Source organism: Anomaloglossus baeobatrachus, chromosome 1, assembly GCF_048569485.1.
Source record: "Anomaloglossus baeobatrachus isolate aAnoBae1 chromosome 1, aAnoBae1.hap1, whole genome shotgun sequence".
NCBI lineage: Eukaryota > Metazoa > Chordata > Amphibia > Anura > Aromobatidae > Anomaloglossus > Anomaloglossus baeobatrachus.
The window spans coordinates 364,620,847-364,645,928 of NC_134353.1; the positions used below are offsets into that span (position 1 = coordinate 364,620,847).

The 25,082-nt window shown below is 42.5% G+C and overlaps 1 protein-coding gene across 1 annotated transcript in view; it reads right to left on the reverse strand.

The window, feature by feature from the left end:
- TEX15 (testis expressed 15, meiosis and synapsis associated) overlaps positions 1-25,082 on the reverse strand; it is a 226,792-nt gene that overhangs the window by 5,948 nt on the left and 195,762 nt on the right. The window lies entirely within an intron of this gene.

Sequence of the window (25,082 nt, forward strand, 5' to 3'; positions counted from 1 at the left end):
ACATACTGGGTAAGTCATGGGTCCTTAAGTACCAGGGAGCCATGACGTACCCAGTACGTCATAGGTCGCTAAGGGGTTAACGTCCAACACACACACACGTGTGTATATATATATATATATATATATATATATATACACACACACACACACACAAACCAATCTTCTCACCTGTCTCGCGCTCCCTCCGCTGCCTCATCTCTGCTTCGTGCGGCCCCCAGACCCGTGCCCCTGGTCACTATCGCGGCAGGTGCAGGGGCCAGTATCCACTGTCAGTGATTTATGTGAGATGATTGTATTGGCGGCGCGAGAGCACAGTGCCTGCAAAACATTCATCTGACATAAAGTGCAGACAGTGGCTGCGGCCCCTGCACCTGCCACGATAGTGAAGAGGGGCACGGGCCTGGGAGCCGCACGAACTTCCCTGAGGGGCCGAATGCGGCCTGCGGGCCGCGTGTTTGAGACCCCTGGTCTACAACATGCTATGGACAAGTTTGAATATCGTATTATCCTCTTTTACTTTTGTGTGAAGGTTTAAAGTATTATAACTATTTACAGTATATCTCAAAAAGTGAGTACACCCTTACACCTTTTTAAATCTTTTCATGAGACAACTCTGATGATCTGAAACAATGTAGAGTAGTCAGTGTCCAGCTTGTATAACTTTGGTGTGCCCTCTCAATACAAATCCATTAATGTAAAAACGGCTGGCAACAAATGTGAGTACACCCCTAAGTGAAAATGCTCAAACTGTGCCCAAAGTGTCACTATTTTGTGTTGCCACTGTTATTGTCAAGCACTGCCTTAACTCTCTTGGGCATGGAGTTCATTAGAGCTTCATAGGAGCCACTGGAATCCTCTTTCATCCTCCATGGCTACATGACGGAGCTGATGGAAGTTAAAGACCTTGTGGTCCTTCACCTTCCGTTTGAGGATGACCCACAAATGCTCAATATAGTTTAGGTCTGGAGACATGCTTGGCCAGTCCAACACCTTTTCCTTAAGTTTCTTTAGCAACTATTGGTAGTTTTGGCGATACAGTATGTTTGGGATCATTATCATGTTGGAATACAAAGGGAGGGGATTATGCTCTGCTTCAGTAAGTCACAATACATGTGGGCATTCATGGTTCGCTCAATGAACTATAGCTCCCCACAGCTGGCAGCACTTAGGCAGCCCCAAACCATAACACTTCCACCACCATGCTAGGCTGAAGGTAAGACACACTTGTCTTTGTACTCCTCACCTGGTTGCTGTAACACATTCTTGACACCTTCTGAACCAAATAAGTTTACCTCTCATCAAACCACAGGACATGGTTCCAGTAATCCTGGTAGTCTGCTTGTCTTCAGCAAACTGTTTACGGGCTTTCTTGTGTATCTTCTTGGACGACAGCCATGCAGATCAATGTGATGCAGTGTGCGGCATATAGTCTGAGGACTGACAGGCTTACCCCCACATCTGTAACCTCTGCAGCAATCGTACCTCTATTTTAAAAAAATGACCTCTGGATATGATGCTGAGCATTCAACTTATTTAGTCGGCCACGGCGAGGTCTGTTCTTCTGTTCTGAGTGGACCCGGTCTTGTTAGATGTTAGTTGTATGGTGTTGGCCACCGTGCTGTGGCTCAGTTTCAGGGTGTTGTCAATCTTCTAGTAGCCTAGCTTAGGCTATCTTTATGTAGAGCTACTATTTATTTCTTCTGATCTCCAGAGAATTCTTTGCCATGAGGAGCCATGTTGAACTTCCACTGACCAGCATGAGAGAGTGTGTGAACGATAACACCAAATCTAACACCCCTGCTCCCTATTTACACCTGAGACCTTGTAACACTAATTAGTTAGATGACACCGAGGAGGGAAAATGGCTAATTGGGCATATTTTCACTTATGGGTGTACTCACTTTTGTTGCCAGCGGTTCTGATATTAATTTCTGTGTGTTGAATGGCTGTGTTGAGTTATTTAGAGGACACACCAAATTTCCACTGTTATACAAGCTGTACACTGACTACTTTACATTGTACCAAAGTGTCATATCTTTTGTTTTGTCCCATTAAAATATATAATAAAATATTTACATATTTACAAAATGTCATGGGGTGTACTTCCTTTTCTGGTATACTGTAACTAAAGAAATAAAACAATACTTGTATTGAGTATATTCTTCTTTACTTTTTTTTTTGCATAAACAGCTGTAAGGCTGTGTACCCACGTGTGCATATTGCATTCAGTTACACTGCGTTCTGCACTGCAGATTATGAAGATTATGAAGATTGTGCATAATCCATGCCCACGTTGCATTTTAGAACGCAGCGATTTGCATGCTGCCAAATCGCTGCGTTCTAAAAAGCAACATGTCACTTCTTTCGTGCACTTTGCATGCTGTCTCCATTCGGTCTATAAGGAGAGGCAGCATCCAGAGCGCACGAATTCTGCAATCACCAAAGTTTCAAAACGGAGCTTTTCAGCTGCGCTCTGAAGCGGACATGCAGTGACTTTACGCTGCGGTGCAGAGCGCACACACAAGGGCACATAGCCTAATAGTAACAGACCATGCTCTCCAGGGCCTTCTATCTTTCATATGAGCAGTTCTGCTGTGTACTGTAGGTCCTAATGGATTCTAAGGCCTTGTGCGTACACTGCGCTTTTTGATATATTTTTTTTGTGTAGTTTTGGTGCAATTTATTTCTCAAATCTGCATGTCTATCCTAATGCTAGCAAAGTCAAATGAGAATTCTGAAGTGCTGTGCGCACGTAGCTTTTTCCACTTTTTGGGCAGCTCTATGATGAAAAGAATATTTTTGCTACTTTTTATTTCTTAGGGTAAGTTCACACAGTGCGTTTTTCGCGGCGTTTTTGCGCGTTTTTCGGGTGCGTTTTTGGCCTCAAAACTGCATGATATTGCTTCCCCAGCAAAGTCTATGAGTTTTCATTTTTGCTGTCCGCACACAACTTTTTTTTTAAGCTGCGTTTTTGAGCTTAATAAAAAGAATGGACATGTCAATTCTTTCCTGCGTTTTTCTGCGTTTTCCCACCCATGCAATGCATTGGAAAATTGCAGAAAAACGCAGAGATCAAAAACGCAGCCAAAAATGCACCAAATCGCAGTAAAAACGCATGCGTTTTTGCCGCGTGTGCGTTTTTAGCGGCCAAAAACGCATAAAAACGCAGCGTAAAAAACCGCAGCGTGTGCACATAGCCTTACGGTGTTCACTAGTGTGACAGTTTTATAGATTGGGTTATTCCGGACAGGCAATACCCAATATGTGTAGTTTTTTTTGTTTATTTTTGTTGTTACATAAAAATATATATTTATTGGTATATTTTTTAATATATATATATATTTTTTTTTTTACTTAGTCCCTATATAGAAATTTAAGTTTTGTTACTCTGATGGCTGATAAAATCCATTGCAATACACCAGCATTGCAAAGCATTATACCTGTCAGTGCTGCACTGTCAGAATGCTTGTTAGACAATGCAACGATCAGGACCCCATGATTACATCGTGACCCCGTGGCTCCCTCTCCCAGCCTCCTAAATGCTGCAATCACTACTGATCGTGGCATTTAGGGGTTTGAATAGGCAAGGGCGGTGCTATAGCTTACAGCTAGCTCCAGACGATGATCACACATGCAAACCTTCTGTGCCCACGCGATCATCACGACGTAAACTTACATCAAAGGTTGTGAAGGGGTCAAATGTAAGTCACCTGCCCCCTGTATTGTTTTCACATACCACAGTCTTCATCTGTTGGCAGTGTTGCTCCGGGTGGTCTCTGGAGATTTGTGACCTGCCGGCAACTCCAGTGTTTCATGGAACATGCCGTAGGTCAGCAATTAATGCAACTCTTGTAGAGTTGCATTGAGTGCCTGTAATCTAATTTCTGACCACTCAGAAGTTAAAAGCACAAGATTGCGCCGTGGGCCCGGAGCCGCAACGAAAAACTATACAGCCACCTAAGGTACGTATAACACAGGGGGAAGGGGGCTTACATTTAAAGCACCACTCTAGAGCTAACATACGGAAAAAAAAGTTCAGTGGTTCTTTAAAAAAAAAACCACATATATGGTCAATTGCAGTGATTCCCGAGGATATATCACAGGAGCTGAGCGCTCTCCACAACTGGCAGATGTCAGCTATATTACAATAGTAACTAAGCTCTGAGAGCGTCTGTTAACCACTTAAATGTCATTGTGAATCTCTGACCAGGGCGTTTATGCTCCTATTGGCTCTTTGCAACATGATCATGGGGCATGGATGGCTTGTCATAGCAGCCATAGGCCTGGCCTGATGAAAGCTCCTATCGATGCCACCTTGGTCCAAAGGCTAAGTTCAATAGGAGACCGAGATTTACACTATAATGAAAAACTGTGCTAGCATAAGCATTCAGACAATTACAGATTCAAGTCCCCTAAGAAGACTAACAATAAACTAAAAAAATATAAACAAATTAAATAAAACATATGAATATTCGAATCACCCCCTTTAAAACTAAAGAAAAAGTCCAATCTAATCAATGTATACAATGTAACTAATGAGAAACAGAACGGTGTTATTTTTAGTCACCACGTCTCCCTAAGAAATGTAATATAAACAGATCAAAACATTAAATTTACCCTAAATTGGTAATAATACAACCAACAAGCCCTCACACACAGCTCAATCACAAAAAAAAATAAAAAATTACGGATTATGGCAAGACAACCTCAAACTAATTTTTTTTTAACTTTCAAAATTCTTTGTTTTTCATTTACGTGGTAAAAAAAAAAATCGATGCAAGTTTGGTATTGCCGTAGTAGTACAAATCTAGAGAATCATTATTCAAAGTCTTTTTTACCACAGAATGAATGCCGTAAAAAACCAGAACCCAAAAACCTATGGCAGAAGTGCATTTCTTTCACATTTTCTCTCTACATCAAATTATTTTAACATTGAATGTTATAATGAATGGTGTTATCAAAACTAGAACTCATGCTTCAAAAACAAGCTCTCACATGGATACCGTAAAATAAGCCCTAGTAGGGATTTTAAGCATTTTCGGAGAAAGGCTTAAATATAAGCCCTCCCCCGAAAATAAGCCCTAGTCGCGGATCAATAATGAAGTGTCCGCGCAGCTAAAAAAGTTACAGATACTACAGGACACTTCATTATACACAGCGGCACCCGGCAATTACTTACCCGACACTGAGCAGCAGGACCTGAAGTGATCACACACCCGCACACATCAGCTCACACACACACACACACACACACACCACAATCAGATCTCACACACACACACAAGATCTCACACACAAACATCGGATCGCACACACAGTCAGATCGCACACATAATCAGATCGCACACACAAACATCGGATCACACGCAAACATCAAATCACACACAAACATCGGATCGCACACACATCGGATCGCATACACACTCACCTCATCCAGCGACACCGATCTATTCTCGCCGGCAGAATCCTGAGAGGCAGTGCGGTGCAGCGCAACGAACAGGACCTGCGGCCGGACACGTGACTTGCTTCATTCCCTGCGGCCGTAAGTGCTGGATGTGATGTGATGTGTGTGTGTATAGTGTGTGTGTGTGTGTGTATCTGTGATCGGCTGTGTGTGTGTGGTTTGCTGTGTGTATCTGCAATCGGCTGTGTGTGTGTCTGCGATCGGCTGTGTGTATCTGTGATCGGCTGTGTGTGCCTGCGATCGGATGTGTGTATCTGTGATCGGCTGTGTGTGCCTGCGATCGGATGTGTGTATATGTGATCGGCTGTGTGTGCCTGCGATTGGATGTGTGTGCCTGCGATCTGCTGTGTGTGATCTGCTGTGTATATCTGCGATCTGCTGTGTGTGTGATCTGCTGTGTGTTTGTGATCTGCTGTGTGTGTTTGTGTGTGTGATCTGCTGTTGTGCCTGCGATCTGCTGTGTGTGTGTCAGCCAGCAGCAGGGTAGGACGGCGTGCAGCACCCACCGGAGATCACAGGAGGACCTGGGAGCCACGCAGACGTCCTGGTCTGGTGAGTATGAGTCTCCTGGGAAGTGAGGGGAGATCTGCTTTTTTGGGGGCTAAACTTACCCCCAACCGTGTTTCTCCAAGAATAAGACCTCCTCCAAAAATAAGCCCTAGTGCTTTTTTGGGGGGCAAAAAAAATAGCGTCTTATTTTTGGAAAAACATGGTATGTCAAAAAAAGTTACGGCACTTGGAAGAAAAGGAGGGGAAAAACCAAAGCACAATAATGAAAAACTGCAGTGTGTTAAGGGTGTTTTACACGCTGCGACATCGCTAGCGATATCTAGCGATGTCGTGCGCGATAGCACCCGCCCCCGTCGTACGTGCGAAATTTGCTGATCACTGCCGAAGAGAACATTATCGCTGCGGCAGCGTCATACGCACATACCTTTTCAGCAACGTCGCTGTAACCGCCGCACAATCCCTCCCTCAAGGGGGAGGTGCATTCGGCGTCATAGTGACGTAACTGCGGCGTCACTAAGCAGCTGCCCAATAGCAGAGGAGGGGCGGAGATGAGTGGCCGGAACATACCGCCCACCTCCTTCCTTCCTCATTGCCGGTGGACGTAGGTAAGGAGATGTTCCTCGTTCCTGCGGCGTCACACATAGCGATGTGTGATGCCGCAGGAATGACGAACAACCAGCGGCATGTACCACCAACGATATTATGAAAAGGAGCGACGTGTAAACAATCAACGATTTTTCACGTTTTTGCGATCGTTGATCGTCGCTCCTTGGTGTCACACGCTGCGATGTTGCTAACGACGCTGGATGTGCGTCACTAACGACGTGACCCCGACGATAGATCGTTAGCGATGTCGCAACGTGTAAAGCACCCTTAAGGCTACTTTACACACTGCGATATCGGTCCCGATATCGCTAGTGTGGGTACCCGCCCCCATCTGTTGCGCGACACGGGCAAATCGCTGCCCGTGCCGCACAACAGCCGTCACACATACATACCTGTCCGGCGACGTCGCTGTGACGGGCGAACCGCCTCCTTTCTAAGGGGGCGGTCCGTGCGGTGTCACAGCGACATCACTGAACCGCCGCCCAATAGCAGCGGAGGGGCGGAGCTGAGCGGGACGTAACATCCCGCCCACCTCCTTCCTTCTGCATAGCAGCCGGGAGGCAGGTAAGGAGAGCTTCCTCGTTCCTGCGGCGTCACACGCAGCGATGTGTGCTGCCGCAGGAACGAGGAACAACCTCGTTACTGCTGCAGTAACGAGATTTGAGAATGGACCCCCATGTCGCCGATTAGCGATTTTGCACGTTTTTGCAACGATGCAAAATCGCTTATCGGTGTCACACGCAACGGCATCGCTAATGCGGCCGGATGTGCGTCACGAATTCCGTGACCCCAACGACTCCGCATTAGCGATGTCGCAGCGTGTAAAGCCCGCTTTAAAAGGTCCTTCATTGCTGGGCAATTTCCGTTTTTTCTCCCCTTCTTCCAATAGCCATAATTTATTTCTTTTTCCATCAATATCTCAATCTGAGGGCTTGTTTCTTGTGGGACAAGTTGGATTTTTGAATGACCCAATTCACTCTAACCCATATTGTACCGAAAAAAAAAAAGGCAAATCCACAATGCTCTTTTGGGTTTTTTTTATTTACCATGGAAACTATATTATAAAATTGATGCAATATGATTCTCCACGTCAGTACAGCTACCGTATTTTTTGGACTATAAGACGCACTTTATTTCCCCCAAATGTTGGGGGAAAATGGGGGGGGTGCGTCTTATAGTCTGAATGTAGAGCTGCGGGGAATGAGGGTGCTGCGGTGGAGCAGGTCATCGGCGGCACGAGCAGGCTGTAGCAGCTCCTGCCGTGACCACGTGCGCCCACTCATTTCATATGCATCCTCCCGCCTATCATCTCTCAGCGCTGAAGTCGGCGTTGACAGGTGGACAGGGTGATGGGCGGGGGGGTGTGCGCATAGTAAAGAGCCGACCCGCATGATCATTCCTGGCAAATACAGCCTGGAGTGATTATGTGCGTCTGTATTCACTGCCGTGAATAAGTATGGTATACTCACCCGTCACCATTCCCCTGTAGCATCGCGATGTCCTCCTGTCTGCCGGCCAGCTGATCTGTGTAGAGAACGGTGAGCACAGGGATGACGTCATCGCTGTGCGCACCGCTAGTCTCCACACACAGCAGCCGGCAGACAGGAGGACATCGCGGTGCTGCAGGGGAATGGCTCCACACAGGTCAGCGGCGCTGCTGCTGGCACTGACAGGAAGATGAGCGACGCTGCAGGGAGTGAGGAAAGGGGAGTATAAACGTTTATTTTTTTCTGTGCCACAGGATGCAGGCCATATAGCAGGATGGGGGCATATACCAGGATGGGGGTATATTATGAGCAGGATGGGGGTATATTATGAGCAGGATGGGGGTATATAGCAGGATGGGGGTATATTATAAGAAGGATGGGGGTATATATTAGGATGGGGGTATATTATGAGCATGATGGGGGTATATAGTAGGATGAGGTATATTATAAGCAGGATGGGGGTATATAGCAGGATGGGGGTATATTATGTGCAGGATGGGGCTATATAGCAGGATGGGGGTATATAGCAGGTTGCGGGTATATAGCAGGATGGGGGTATATAGCAGGATGGGGGTATATAACAGGATGGGAAGAAAAATCCAGCGCTGGACATAAAATTTAAAAGTCCATCTTTTATTTGGGAATATTATTAAAATCCAGCATGGGGGTATATAGCAGGATGGGGGTATATTATAAGCAGGATGTGGGTATATAGCAGGATGGGGGTATATTATGAGCAGGATGGGGCTTTATAGCAGGATGGGGCTATATAGCAGGATGGGGGTATATAGCAGGTTGCGGGTATATAGCACGATGGGGGTACAGTTAGGTCCAGAAATATTTGGACAGTGACACAAGTTTTGTTATTTTAGCTGTTTACAAAAACATGTTCAGAAATACAATTGTATATATAATATGGGCTGAAAGTGCACACTCCCAGCTGCAATATGAGAGTTTTCACATCCAAATCGGAGAAAGGGTTTAGGAATCATAGCTCTGTAATGCATAGCCTCCTCTTTTTCAAGGGACGAAAAGTAATTGGACAAGGGACTCTAAGGGCTGCAATTAACTCTGAAGGCGTCTCCCTCGTTAACCTGTAATCAATGAAGTAGTTAAAAGGTCTGGGGTTGATTACAGGTTTGTGGTTTTGCATTTGGAAGCTGTTGCTGTGACCAGACAACATGCGGTCTAAGGAACTCTCAATTGAATTGAAGCAGAACATCCTGAGGCTGAAAAAAAAGAAAAAATCCATCAGAGAGATAGCAGACATGCTTGGAGTAGCAAAATCAACAGTCGGGTACATTCTGAGAAAAAAGGAATTGACTGGTGAGCTTGGGAACTCAAAAAGGCCTAGGCGTCCACGGATGACAACAGTGGTGGATGATCGCCGCATACTTTCTTTGGTGAAGAAGAACCTGTTCACAACATCAACTGAAGTCCAGAACACTCTCAGTGAAGTAGGTGTATCTGTCTCTAAGTCAACAGTAAAGAGAAGACTCCATGAAAGTAAATACAAAGGGTTCACATCTAGATGCAAACCATTCATCAATTCCAAAAATAGACAGGCCAGAGTTAAATTTGCTGAAAAACACCTCATGAAGCCAGCTCAGTTCTGGAAAAGTATTCTATGGACAGATGAGACCAAGATCAACCTGTACCAGAATGATGGGAAGAAAAAAGTTTGGAGAAGAAAGTGAACGGCACATGATCCAAGGCACACCACATCCTCTGTAAAACATGGTGGAGGCAACGTGATGGCATGGGCATGCATGGCTTTCAATGGCACGGGGTCACTTGTGTTTATTGATGACATAACAGCAGACAAGAGTAGCCGGATGAATTCTGAAGTGTACCGGGATATACTTTCAGCCCAGATTCAGCCAAATGCCGCAAAGTTGATCGGACGGCGCTTCATAGTACAGATGGACAATGACCCCAAGCATACAGCCAGAGCTACCCAGGAGTTCATGAGTGCAAAAAAGTGGAACATTCTGCAATGGCCAAGTCAATCACCAGATCTTAACCCAATTGAGCATGCATTTCACTTGCTCAAATCCAGACTTAAGACGGAAAGACCCACAAACAAGCAAGACCTGAAGGCTGCGGCTGTAAAGGCCTGGCAAAGCATTAAGAAGGAGGAAACCCAGCGTTTGGTGATGTCCATGGGTTCCAGACTTAAGGCAGTGATTGCCTCCAAAGGATTCGCAACAAAATATTGAAAATAAAAATTTTTTTTGGGGGGTTTGGTTTATTTGTCCAATTACTTTTGACCTCCTAAAATGTGGAGTGTTTGTAAAGAAATGTGTACAATTCCTACAATTTCTATCAGATATTTTTGTTCAAACCTTCAAATTAAACGTTACAATCTGCACTTGAATTCTGTTGTAGAGGTTTCATTTCAAATCCAATGTGGTGGCATGCAGAGCCCAACTCGCGAAAATTGTGTCACTGTCCAAATATTTCTGGACCTAACTGTATATAGCAGGATGGGGGTATTTATCAGGATGGGGGTATATAACAGGATGGGGGTATTTATCAGGATGAGGGACATCTAAACAAGGATGGGGATCATATACAAGGCAGGAGGATCATTACCAGGATGGGATACCTTAGTAGAGAATTTGGGGACATTACCCCCATAACAGTGTCAGCAGCAGATCCTCGCCCCATAACAGTGTGTCATGACCACATTTTTTGCTTAAAATTTTATTTTCCTATTTTCCTCCTCTAAAACCAGAATGCGTCTTATGGTCCGCTGCGTCTTATAGTCCAAAAAATACGGTACATAGACATCAACCATGGATACTTTTCTTTTCAATGGTGAAAAAATATCCAAAATTTGTCAAGAAAACAAATTTGTTTTTGTTGCCATCTTCCAAAGCCTGTAACATTCTCATTTTTCAGGATCTGTGGCTGTATGAGGACTTATTTTTTGCGTCCAGAGCTGACATTTTTACTTATACCACATTTGGGTACATACAATGTTTTGATAGCCTTTTATTGCAATGTTGCAGCGATCAACAAAGCGTAGTTCTGGAGTTTTGATTTTTTTTTTCTCGTTATGCCATTTACCAATCAGATTAAAGGGGTGTGACGAGCGGTGAAACGTCGCCCACAGCCCAGTCACTCAGGAAGACTGGGAAAGGTCATGGTGATGTCAGGTCAACAGAAAGTTGACATGACATCACTAGATCCCAGAGGTCATAGAGACCGGGGGTCACGCTATGGGGAAGAGCGGACCGCGGTAGCGCCGCTCAAAGGCTGAATTGGCAACACAAAGTATTTAGAAAAATCCTCCCTTATCTGTTTTACAGAGATGTCGTCACTACTGCAGAGTAGCCAGCTCTTTAATTTATTTTATAGTTTGATAGATTTCTGTTTACTGTGATACCAAATATGTGTGTTTTTTTTTTATTATTGTTTTATTTTTATTGGGGCTAAAGGGAGATGATTTGAACTTTTGGTTTTATTTTACGTTTTTATAGTATTTACTGGTCCCCTTAATGGACTTAAAGCTGAGATTGTCTGATTGATTGTGCTATACCGAACAGTATATCAGCACTGCTCTGTATAGCCGATGGGCGATACCAGTGACACACTTCCTGTCAGCATGTGTTAAATGCCGCTGTTAATGATTGACAGCAGTATGAAACTGGTTAACAGAAGCTGGTGGTTCTCTGATCCACCAGCGGCTGTTAGAGGCACTTGGTGGCTGATTAAATCAGCTATCAAGTGCAGGGAAAGATACAGGTTCAGTGGGTGAGCGTAGATCAAAGGCACGGACACAGCCGATGACATAAATATAAGTCATCAGGCATGAAGGGATTAAAGGTGAAAATCATAGTAAAATTAGACAGTAGGTATTTTAATTGCCCCTAATTATATACACATTAGAGAGAGCTTTAGAATCAAGAACTCATTTTACTTAATGGGGTTGTCCGGCCTCGGAGTACACATCTGCAGTAACTCTATGTGAAAAAAATATCCACACTATTCGTACCTGTCTGTGGTGGCATCCTAATGCTACTGTTTTTAAGGTCAGTAAATGAACCTAATCCCCAATTTGATACCACATTCTGTTCCTGCAAAAGGCCTAATAAATCTCTGAAACTTTCAACATCGCTATCAGCGAGTCCTAGTCTCCTGCATTGTTCCTTATCGTTATTGAGAAGAAATTTTGTCCATTTTATTTTCGTTCAAATAAGTTCAGATCTTTGACCCATGCGAAGCAGTTGTACTGATTGGTCGGAACGAATGATAGACCCTTTCTCAAAACATTGTAATGGGTTTGACTAAGTTGTTGCCCTCATAAATTAATGATTTGATTTCGATTTAGTTGGCTATATGACTTCTCTGAATATTGCCTCTTCTCTAAAAAAGAGGGCCCATCCTGTACAGAGGTAGATGAGGACGATGGTATACAATTTCTCATTTCCTGTCCTCTCGTCCTTGAAAATTCCTTCCAAACCCTTTCCTTCCTGGCCATTTTCTGCCCCTCCTACTTTTCTTTCCACCCCTGCTTCCTAATCCACGTTCAGATCTTTCAGCATCTGAAGTCTCAGGTTCAGACGATTAAATATCTGTAGATCTACTACAGGACCCGTAGACTTGGTTGGTTGTAAATTCTTTAAGATCCCTTACTGTGTACCAAAGGCCTGATTCGCATCCTCTACCCATGTTTCTAGATGCACTGGACCCAGTAAAAAACTGTCCATATTAAACAAACAACTTTTGACCTGTTTTTTTTTTCTCTCCAGGAGGAAGTGCAGTACATAAATGTGTCATAAATCAAATTACCCTTTAAAAACAATCTTTATTAAATTATTCTAAAATCTCAACCAAGTGTAGCATTCAGTGAATACCTATCTATAAGTGCACAGAAACGTGAGATGTTACTGACCCTGAACTGGTCACTCCCTCCTGTGCCCTACCTGTCAGCGGAGGTCGGCACCCAAGATAACGTAATGGCGCCCCTGCTCACCATAGGCGCACCCTGCCTATCCCTGTATGTCCCTGCCGAATAAAGTGCAGTGCCTTATAACGTGTCCAGTGATATATTAAAGTGCACAGTGCTTAAATAAATTTAACCAAATTGGCAGATACAGGGTAGGTAAAAATATAGGGTACTTATCACTTTCCAATCAGACCGATGCCACGAGCGTCACTAGAAAGACAGCGGGAGCTTAGAGAGATAAATACGTGGCTTAGAAATTGGTGCAGGAAGGAAGGGTTCGGATTCATGGAGAACTGGGCCGACTTCTCAGTCGGCTACAGGCTCTACGGTAGGGACGGGCTGCACCTCAATGGGGAGGGTGCAGCTGTGCTGGGGGAGAAAATGGTCAAACGGATGGAGGAGCTTTTAAAGTAGGATCTGGGGGAGGGAGAGTAGTGGAGCAAATAAGGGGATAGATAAGGCAGATAGAGACAGTAAGACGGTAGGGGTCAATGAAGGATTGGGGGGGATGGGACATGCAAGGAACGTAGGGAGGCTAGGAGTAATAAATGTGTTAATATTATTAAATGTCTACTGGCAAATGCATGAATAAAAAAGAAGAAAGCGCAAATGAGAGGCTCCCGTGGATAAAATTAGTGGAATTAAAATATAGAACCGCTCACCTTGATAGGTTGTGCACCCCCGTCCAACCCCAGTGATGTGTGTATAGAGAGGGAATCCTCCTCTGTTTCTATTGCCGAAAGCGCGCTTGCTGAATCCAGGTTTGGTGTCACTCCTGACTCCTAGTATCCACCGGCATCATGGATCTCAGAGTTCCTGTGCGAACATCCGTCCTCCAGCTGGATTCTCTAATTAAACTTGGCAGGTCCTTAGCAGAATCTACCGAATTTCCCATTAGGGAGTGAGCATAAATGAAAGGTACTTCGGTCTGTTTTAGCGCTTATTGAACCATTTGCAACTGGTTTAAATGAATAAACTTTTATTGCTGAGCTCCTGTTAAACACTCGCGTTTCAGCAATCCACTGAAAATTGCATCAGGTATCATATACCTGATGATAGCTGATGAAAGCAATAGTGTATTGCTGAAACGCGTAGTGTTTAACAGGAGCTCAGCAATAAAAGTTTATTCATTTAAACCACTGGCAAATGGTTCAATAAGCGCTAAAACAGACCGAAGTACCTTTCATTTATACTGGCAAATGCAAAATGTCTTGCAAACAAAATGAATGAATTAGAGACTGTTATGTTGACCATGGATTATGATGTGGTGGGCATTACGGAAACCTGGCTGGATGAAAGCCATGACTGGGTGACAAACATACAGGGTTATACTACATTCAGGAAGGACAGGAAAGACAAAAAAGGTGGTGGGGTGTGTATATTTATCAAATCTAACCTAAAACCTGTGTAGAATGATGACATCGGGGGGAACTGTAACAATGTAGAGTCAACATGGGTAAATGTACATGGGAAGGGGAATAATGGAAAAATGCTAATTGGAGTTTGCTATAAGCCTCCTAACATACCTGAACAGGTAGAGGGTGAAATGCTGCAACAAATTGAAAAGGCAGCTAATAATAATAATCGGGTTCTTATTATAGGGGATTTCAACTATCCAGACATTCAGTGGGACATGGAATTTTCTTTTTTTAAATCAGATACTTTTTTATTAAAACAGAATACATACAACAGAATAACAAATCGGCATCCAAATTAAATTTATCACATCTATTACCCCTTTAACTCCCCCTCCCGCCCCCCTCCCCCACCCCGGCAGCAACACTTCTCCCCGATACTACATCCCATTTAGTACACACTTAGGATACCCTTCAACTGTAGTATAGCAACCATCCCGTTGTGCAGGAGGAACAACTAATAACACAAATAAAACAAAACCCACACATCAGAGGTCTCAGACGACTATCCCCGTCCCATATCAGTTTACTGGTCCATCACTCGTCCTATCCGCATTGCAGCCAAGGAGACCATAGCTTCTCAAACATTTTAACATTCCCCCTTCTTTCATACACTCCCTGTTCCAGCTGAAGAATACATTTCACCCTTTTAATGTACTCTCCCCTGGTCGGGGGGTCTTTTTTAATCCAGGACCTGGCGATTAGCTTTGACATGGAATTTTCTGGTTGTGCTAAAAGCTGTAAGTTCTTATCCCCAATTCAAGACAATTATCTCTCTCAGATGGTAGATGAACCGACCAGGGGAGATAATTTGCTTGATCTGGTCCTGTCAAATAGACCGGATACAATTTCAGATCTACAGATCCGGGAGCACTTGGGCACCAGCGATCATAATATGGTAAGCTTCAATGTAATATTCAATAGAACATTTCAAAGGGGAAATGCTAAAATCTGAAATTTTAGGAAAGCTGATTTCAACAAATTAAGGGAAGAGCTTAAATGTGTAAATTGGGATAATGTGATAATGTCAAGGTAACTGGGGATACTGAACATAAATGGGGTACGTTTAAGGATATACTGCTAGAGTCCTGTAAAAAACTTAAACCCTCTGGTAATAAAATGTCTAGGAATAAAAAGAAACCACTATGGATAAATAAGACTGTACAAAGTATAATAAAACAAAAACAAAGGGTGTTTAAAATCTTGAAGACTGAGAATACAGAAATAACATTTCAGAAGTATAAAGATATCAATAGGAAATGCAAAAAAGAAATCAAGCAAGCAAAATTAGCTACTGAAACAAAAATCACCAATGACATTAAAATAAATCCCAAAATCTTTTATAAATACATTAATGCCAAAAGGAAAATAAAGGATAGTATCGGCCCCTTAAAATATAATAAGTTAGTTATAGAGGACAAACAAAAGACTGAGATATTAAATAAGCACTTCTCATCCGTGTTCACCAAGGAACAGACTGTTCCAGGGATCATTCAACAAGTAAAAAAATCAACGTTCACCACCCGATATAATTAATTTAACACAAGATGAAGTACGCCTGCGTCTCAGTAAATTAAACATTGACAAATCCCCCAGGCCAGATGGCATTCATCCACGAATATTGAGGGAATTCAGGTCCGTAATCGACAGACCGCTATATCTCCTCTTTTTAGACTCACTTGTAACAGGGTTGGTGCCACAGGATTGGAGGATTGCTGATGTTGTACCGATATTTAAGAAAGGTAAGATGGTAGATCCAGGCAACTACCGTCCAGTAAGCCTGACATCCGTAGTATGCAAAGTTTTTGAGGACATTTTAAGGGATGACATGCAAAAATATATTGTAGAAAATAATGTAATAACTGACAGACAGCATGGATTCATGAAAGATAAGTCGTGTCTAACCAACATGTTGGGGTTCTATGAGGGGGTAAGTGCAATGCAAACCTGGATATTGGTAATGCAGCTGATGTGATTTATTTGGATTTTGCAAAAGCATTTGATACTGTACCACATAATAGCCTTATACTAAAGCTCCAGAAGCAAGGACTAGGGTTAACTATATGCAACTGGGTAAGGAATTGGCTAAAAGATAGTAAACAAAGAGTAGTCATAAATGGTACATTCTCTAAATGGGCTATAGTCAGCAGTGGGGTTCCGCAGGGATCTGTGCTAGGACCGATTCTTTTTAATCTCTTTATTAATGACCTTATTAAAAACTGGCCTTGATTGTACAATATTACAAAAAGATCTGGATAAGATGTCAGAATGGGCAGATACTTGGCAAATGAGATTTAATGTTGATAAATGTAAAGTAATGCACCTAGGACGGAGTAATCCTATAGCTACGTATACATAAAATGGAAGTAAACCCTGGACTACAGAACAGAAGGACTTGGGTATTCTTATTACAAATAAGCTGAGCAGCAGCTCTCAATGTCAAGCAGCAGCTGCTAAAGCAAACAAGATTTTAGGGTGTATAAAAAGAGAGATTAGATCCCGTGATCCCAACGTATTGTTACCCCTCTATAAATCACTTGTAAGGCCACATTTGGAATATGGGATCCAGTTTTGTGCTCCACATTTTTAAAAGGACATTCAGAAATTAGATAATCAAAATGACTGCTGGAACTCCATTGTAAATGTGAACAGGGTGCTAGCCAAAAAATACATAATCTATATGAAGTGAAAGCTGCACACCAAATTCAGAGTAATATGAACAAGCATAACTGATTGATGATACATAAAGAATGAAAAATACAACTAGCCATATGAAAAATTGAAAAAAAATTTTTTGGTGATATTGCATAACTGCTGAGGATTATTTTGAAAAAAAGAGATATTTAGCTAATGTATTGATCAATTCATTACTGCCCCATAACCACTTCACGGTAATCTCTTATTTATGGGGTTCCTAACAAAATGTTACCTCTATATGCGGTTAAAACCTGCTTGTGTGCATGGGTACCTAACCAAATGTTACCTCTATGTGCGGCTGAAACCTGCTGTGTATGGGAAGCAAGGGACCTGGCTATAAAGGAAGTTGAATAATCATGGCTAAAGGGCGGGACTGGGTTCTCAGACAGAAAAAAAAAAACTGCATAACAAAAAACTTTTTTTTTCCATTTTTCATATGGCTAGTTGTATTTTTCATTCTTTATGTATCATCAAGCAGTTACAGTTAGGTCCAGAAATATTTGGACAGTGACACAAGTTTTGTTATTTTAGCTGTTTACAATAACATGTTCAGAAATACAATTATATATAATATGGGCTGAAAGTGCACACTCCCAGCTGCAAAATGAGAGTTTTCACATCCAAATCGGAGAAAGGGTTTAGGAATCATAGCTCTGTAATGCATAGCCTCCTCTTTTTCAAGGGACCAAAAGTAATTGGACAAGGGACTCTAAGGGCTGCAATTAACTCTGAAGGCGTCTCCCTCGTTAACATGTAATCAATGAAGTAGTTAAAAGGTCTGGGGTTGATTACAGGTGTGTGGTTTTGCATTTGGAAGCTGTTGCTGTGACCAGACAACATGCGGTCTACGGAACTCTCAATTGAGGTGAAGCAGAACATCCTGAGGCTGAAAAAAAAGAAAAAATCCATCAGAGAGATAGCAGACATGCTTGGAGTAGCAAAATCAACAGTCGGGTACATTCTGAGAATAAAGGAATTGACTGGTGAGCTTGGGAACTCAAAAAGGCCTGGGCGTCCACGGATGACAACAGTGGTGGATGATCGCCGCATACTTTCTTTGGTGAAGAAGAACCCGTTCACAACATCAACTGAAGTCCAGAACACTCTCAGTGAAGTAGGTGTATCTGTCTCTAAGTCAACAGTAAAGAGAAGACTCCATGAAAGTAAATACAAAGGGTTCACATCTAGATGCAAACCATTCATCAATTGCAAAAATAGACAGGCCAGAGTTAAATTTGCTGAAAAACACCTCATGAAGCCAGCTAAGTTCTGGAAAAGTATTCTATGAACAGATGAGACAAAGATCAACCTGTACCAGAATGATGGGAAGAAGAAAGTTTGGAGAAGAAAGTGAACGGCACATGATCCAAGGCACACCACATCCTCTGTAAAACATGGTGGAGGCAACGTGATGGCATGGGCATGCATGGCTTTCAATGGCACTGGGTCACTTGTGTTTATTGATGACATAACAGCAGACAAGAGTAGCCGGATGAATTGTGAAGTGTACCGGGATATACTTTCAGCCCAGATTCAGCCAAATGCCGCAAAGTTGATCGGACGGCGCTTCATAGTACAGATGGACAATGACCCCAAGCATACAGCCAAAGCTACCCAGGAGTTCATGAGTGCAAAAAAGTGGAACATTCTGCAATGGCCAAGTCAATCACCAGATCTTAACCCAATTGAGCATGCATTTCACTTGCTCAAATCCAGACTTAAGACGGAAAAACCCACAAACAAGCAAGACCTGAAGGCTGCGGCTGCGTTTGGTGATGTCCATGGGTTCCAGACTTAAGGCAGTGATTGCCTCCAAAGGATTCGCAACAAAATATTGAAAATAAAAATATTTTGTTTGGGTTTGGTTTATTTGTCCAATTACTTTTGACCTCCTAAAATGTGTAGTGTTTGTAAAGAAATGTGTACAATTCCTACAATTTCTATCAGATATTTTTGTTCAAACCTTCAAATTAAACGTTACAATCTGCACTTGAATTCTGTTGTAGAGATTTCATTTCAAATCCAATGTGGTGGCATGCAGAGCCCAACTCGCGAAAATTGTGTCACTGTCCAAATATTTCTGGACCTAACTGTATGCTTGTTCATATTACTCTGAATTTGGTGTGCAGCTTTCACTTCATTCAGAAATTAGAGTCAGTTCAAAGGCGGCTAACTACAGTAGACTACTACAAGGAATGGAAGGCCTCCCATATGATGAGAGGTTAAAAAAGTTAGCTATGTTCAGCTTAGAAAAAAGACATCTCAGAGGAGATCTCATTTATATGTATAAATACATGTGTGGTCAATATAAAGGACTGGCACATGTTATTTCTTCCAAAAACAATACTAAGGACCAGGGGGCATACACTGCGTGAGGAAGAAAAGCGATTCCAGCAGCTAAATAGGAAAGGGTTTTTTACAGTTAGAGCAGTCAGACTGTGGAATGCCCTACCACAAGAGGTAGTAATGGAGGATAGTATAACAGCTTTTAAAAAAGGGCTGGATGATTTCCTCAGTACACACAATATTGTTGGTTATAAGTGACTTAGGGACAAAATGTAGAATTGGTGGAGGAAGATTGAACTAGATGGACCTAGGTCTTTTTTCAACCTAAGTAACTATGTAACTATATGGACAAGAACCTCAACACGTTTCCCCTTCTTTTTTGATTCATCATAAGGTTGATGAAATTGCCCTATTCTGTCAGCTAATCGCCATGAAATACTCAGTAGTTTTCACTTTTAACTAGTTTAAACTGTTGAGGAACCAGCTTCCAATATGGTAACCAGAGATGGGCCTAGCTCCCAGCACAATGGCTAATGTCAGATGTATGTGCTATCACCAGCTATATTTTTACAATTTACAACCAACCAAGCCTACGGGTTGCGTAGTAGATTTAAAGATATTTCATCATCTGAACCTGAGACTTCAGATACTGAAAGATCTGAACGTGGATTAGGAAGCAGGGTTGGAAAGAAAAATAGGAGTGGCAGAAAATGGAAAGGAAGGGAAGGGTTTGGAAGGAATTTTCAAGGACAGGGGAAAGGGAAATGAGAAATTGCATACCATCATCCTCCTCTACCTCTGTACAGGATGGGCCCTCTTTTTTTAGAGAAGAGGCAATATTCACTGAGAAGTCATGTAGCCAACTAAATCGAAATCAAAATCATTAATTTATGACGGCAACAACTTAGTCAAACCCATTACAATGTTTTGAGAAAGGGTCTATCATTTGTTCCGACTAATCAGTACAACTGCTTCACATGGGTCATAGATCTGAACTTATTTGGACAAAAATTAAAATGGAGAAAGTTTCTTCTCAATAACGATAAGGAACAATGCAGGAGACTAGGACTCGCTGATAGCGATGTTGAAAGTTTAAGAGATTTATTAATAGGCCTTTTGCAGGAACAAAATGCAGTATCAAATAGGGGATTAGGTCCATTTAGAGACCTCAAAAACAGTAGCACCAGGACACCACAACAGATAGGTACTAATAGTGTGGATATATTTGACATTGGTAGAAAGATCTGCGCAGAATTACAAGCAGTGGCAGATCTGAAAATAATCTATCTGAGGGAGAGAATAAGGCTCTCCAAGAATTGCAACAGTCCTTTCATGTGTTAGCAGACACATGAACCCTCACAGCGCATAGTGCGCGCGTAGTCAGGATTCTCCAGTCCTGGCATCTAGAGAGCACATGATCACAAGTATGCGATTTGTACACAGGTGGTCATGTGCTGACTAGACATGCATGGCCTCTCTCAGTACAAGTCAATTGAGTGAGGCCAGATACATCTAGTCGAAATGTGGCCAGAAGTATGCAAATTGCATACTTGTGGTAACTTGGTGCCAGAGAATCCTGACAACACACATGATTCACAAGTTTGCAGTTACATAGAGTGACTGCAGACCTGTAACCTAAAGCTTGACAACTAGTGCTGGGCGGACTCGTAGATACCCAAGATTGGCGGGTCCAACCAGGTTTAAAAAAAAACAAAAACACAAAAAAACCCGGTTCGGGCCAGGAATGAATCCTAGCTATTTGTCCAGATTACAGTCCCCATATAAGTCTATGGGGACACAAATCATGCGCTTTAAAATGGTGGTAGAAGGGACAGGGGGATTAGAGCAGGTGCGTTATACTTGCCATTCTCCCGTGGGGATGTAAAGCTACTTCCGGAGATACTCATTAACCTAATGCATATGCACTGCTTCCCCCGTACACTGGCAGATCGGATGTCTGTGATTGCTTACAGTCAGACCGTGCCCCCTCCCTGTGTGAAAGCATGTCTGAAAGCAACCAATCACAGACGCTGTCAATGTCAATTTTGTGGTGTAAAAATAAATAAAAAACTTGGCGTAGGGTCCCTCCATATTTTCATACCCAGCACAGATAAAGCATACAGCTACAGGCTGCAGCCCCAAGCTATGTGCATATCGTGGTTGTGTAGCAAAATAAGAGGGACCGCAGGCAGCTTTTTTTTTAAAACAAATAAATATTTAAATAAATAATTTTTAAAAATGGTGTGCGGTCTCCCCCAATTTTGATACTCAGCCATGTTAAAGCTGACAACTGGTATTCTCAGGCTGGGGAGGCCCATGATTATTGCCCTCCTCTCTAGTCTTGAGCCTAAAAATAGGAGCCTGCAGCTGCTCAAAATTGTCACATACAATAGAATAGATGTGACAATCCCAGAACTTTACCCAGCTCATCCTAATTGCCCTGGTGGAAATCTGGGTAATGACAGCTCACAGGTGCCACTAAGCCCTAGATTACTAATGGGCATGGTCTAGGAGACCCCTCATTACCAATCTGTAGGTGAAAATAAATAAACACAAATACCGAAAAAATTGTTTATTTGAAATAAAATCCAAAAAAAACCCACCCTCTTTCACCCTTTTATTGCATTATAATGCAGTTTTGATGCATTTTGTTTTTGTCAGGAGATGCAGATTTGGGGGAGGACTATGGTATATAAATTTCAGCCCCAAATCTGCATCTCTTGGCAAAAGAAAACACACAAATATGGTCCTGACGCTGTTTCGGTGCGATTTTCTATCAGGAGATGCAAATTTGGTGCAGAAATCTGGTGCAGACCTTTCAGCACCAAATTTGCATCTGCTAGCAGAAAACTGTACCGAAACGGCATCAAAACCATTTTCTGTATTTGTTGGCCAAGAGATGCAGCTTTGGTACTGGAATTTTTACACCATATTCCTGCACCAAATCTACATCTCCTGGCAAAAAAATCACATCACTATCGCATCAAAACTGCATTGTGTTTTGATGCATTTGTTTGCCAGAAGATGCAGATTTGGTGCAGGACTATGGTGTATATATTGAAGCACCAAATCTGCATTCTTTGGCAAAACCCCCCCACAGTTTTCTGCTAGGAGATGCAGGTCTATGAACTGAGTGACCTCACCTGAGGTGAGGTCACTAAGGTTAACCTCTACTGACTTTAGAAGTACTGGGTACGTCATGGCTTATGTTGGTATAAGCACCGCTGGCTGCTGCGGTGAGTCCCGCACATGTCTGCTTTTTTGAACAGCAGACATGTGCTGCTATTAGGTGCAGGTGGATCCGTGATACCCCCACGCCTGTTAACCCCTTAGATCACGCTGTCAAAATGTGATGGCATGATGTAAATGGCCACGGCATGGAACGAGCTTTTCACCATTGCCATTGGAGGCCCCATGACGTGATCATGGGGAGCCAACGATTGCCATGGTAGCACAGGGTCATATGATGACTCCTGTCACTTTCATGACACAGTTCCTGTTACAGCAGGCAGAGTGACGATTTTCACAGGAACACTGCATTTCTGCTAATCAGAGATGTGCTGCTCTGATCAGGAGAAATGAACAAGCAATCAAACTGCTGATCCTTATAGCCCCTTATGAAGACTAGTAAAATAATTAAAAAAAAGTTTTAAAAATATTTAAAAAAAAATAAAAAAACCTAAAAAGTTCAAATCACCCCCCATTTGCCCCATTTCTAAAACATATACACATATTTCTTATCGCTAAGTTCAGAAATGCCAGATCTATCAAAATATAAAATTAATTAATCTAATTAGTAAACGGCATATCGGCCAAAAAATTCCAGATGCCAAAGCTACGTTTTTTTGGTTGTCGCAAATTTTGCGCAAAATGCAATAACAGGTGATCAAAATGTAGCATCTGCGCAAAAATGGTACTGTTAAAAACAGCAGCTCAAGATGTAAAAAAATAAGCTATAACTGAGCCCCATATCTTAAAAAATGAAAACGCTACGGGTCGCGGAAAATGGCACAAAAAGTGCGCCACTTGTTTTGGACAAGCTTCTGATTTTATTTTTTCTAAACCCTTAGATAAAAGTAAACCTATACATGTTTGGGGTCAATGAACTCGTACCGACCTGAGACATCACACCTACACATCAGTTTTAAAATACACTGATCATGGTGAATAATATACCCCAAAAACAATCATGCAACCACATTTTTGCGCACTTGGAATTTTTTTGTTGTTTTCCAGTACACTATATGTTAAAACTCATGGTTTCATTTAAAAGTACAACTCGTCCTGCAAAAACCAAGCTCTCATTTGGCAAGATTTACGTAAAAATAAAAAAGTTACGGCTCTCGGACGAAGAGGAGCAAAAAAACAAAAACGAAAAAAAAAACGGAAAATCGCTCATGGGTAAATGAGGTCAATTTACCTGCATAGGTGGGTTACTGTGGGAACATCCAGCTTTGACCGCAAATAAACTGAGTGACGTCACCACTCATCGCTACCACTCAGTCATTCTCTACCTGAAGCACACAGCGGGCGGACATGTTCTGTGCCCAAGCACTGTGACCCTCAGTTTGTATGTAGCAGAGCCGGAATCATCGTGGGATCTCTTGTGGATTACATTGGACCTGGGTGTTTGGGGTTACTAAAGGGGTGAAAGAGAGTGGGTTTTTTGTATTTTATTTAAAATAAAGGACTTTTTTAGTGTTTGTGTTTATTTTAGACACCTCCCATTACTAGTCTAGGGCTTAGTGGCAGCTGTGAGCTGTGACTAACCCCTTATTAACCCAAGTTCCAGGATTGTCACATCTAATGGATGCAACAATTTTGGGTGTCTGTAGGGTACTATTTTTAGGCTGTGGGACCACCAGCCTGAGAATATCAGCCCCTAGCTGTCGGCTTTATGGCTGGTTATCAAAATTGGGGGGGAGGAAGCACACCATTTTTTTTTTACTTATTTATTTAATTAATAAGAATGTAAAAAAGCTGCATGGGATCCCTCTTATTTTGATACACAGCCAAGATAAGCACACGGCTGGGGGCTGCAGCCTGTAGCCATATGCTTTATCTGTGCTGGGTATCGTAATATGGGAGGACCCTACGCCAATTTATTTATTTTTACACCAGAGATAAGCAGTCAGACACGTCACACAGGGTGGAGGCACAGTCCGACTGCAACCAATGACAGACGCCGAGGCTGCTGGTGGACGGGCGAAGCAGTGCATGTGTATGAAGAATAATGAGCAGCCAAGGAAGTAGTCTGAGCAGCCCCGGAAGTATTGTTACTGCCATGCTTGGCAAGTATCACATGCCTGCTTTTCCCTGTTTTATTTCTTTTCCTTTATTTTTTTTTATTTATCTGAGTTGCCAAATCCAAATAGGTACCCAGAGTTCCCTCAGAACTCCAGACCCAGGGTCGGTCCACGGGTACTTGTGAAAAAAGTGGATCCGGACTTTTACAGTCCGGGTCCGCCCATCACTACTAGCTGTAAGAGTATGGTGTTTGCACTGGATTCTGATTTGAAGACGAGGATACATCTGTGTAATGGAAGGCATATTGGTACCAAAAGGATGAGCAATTGAATAAATTTGTTTGTTCCTGTCCACTAAAACCAAAGTCTGAAAAAACCCTTTCATTAAGTTTTCCAGAATATGATACGTCCTTGTTA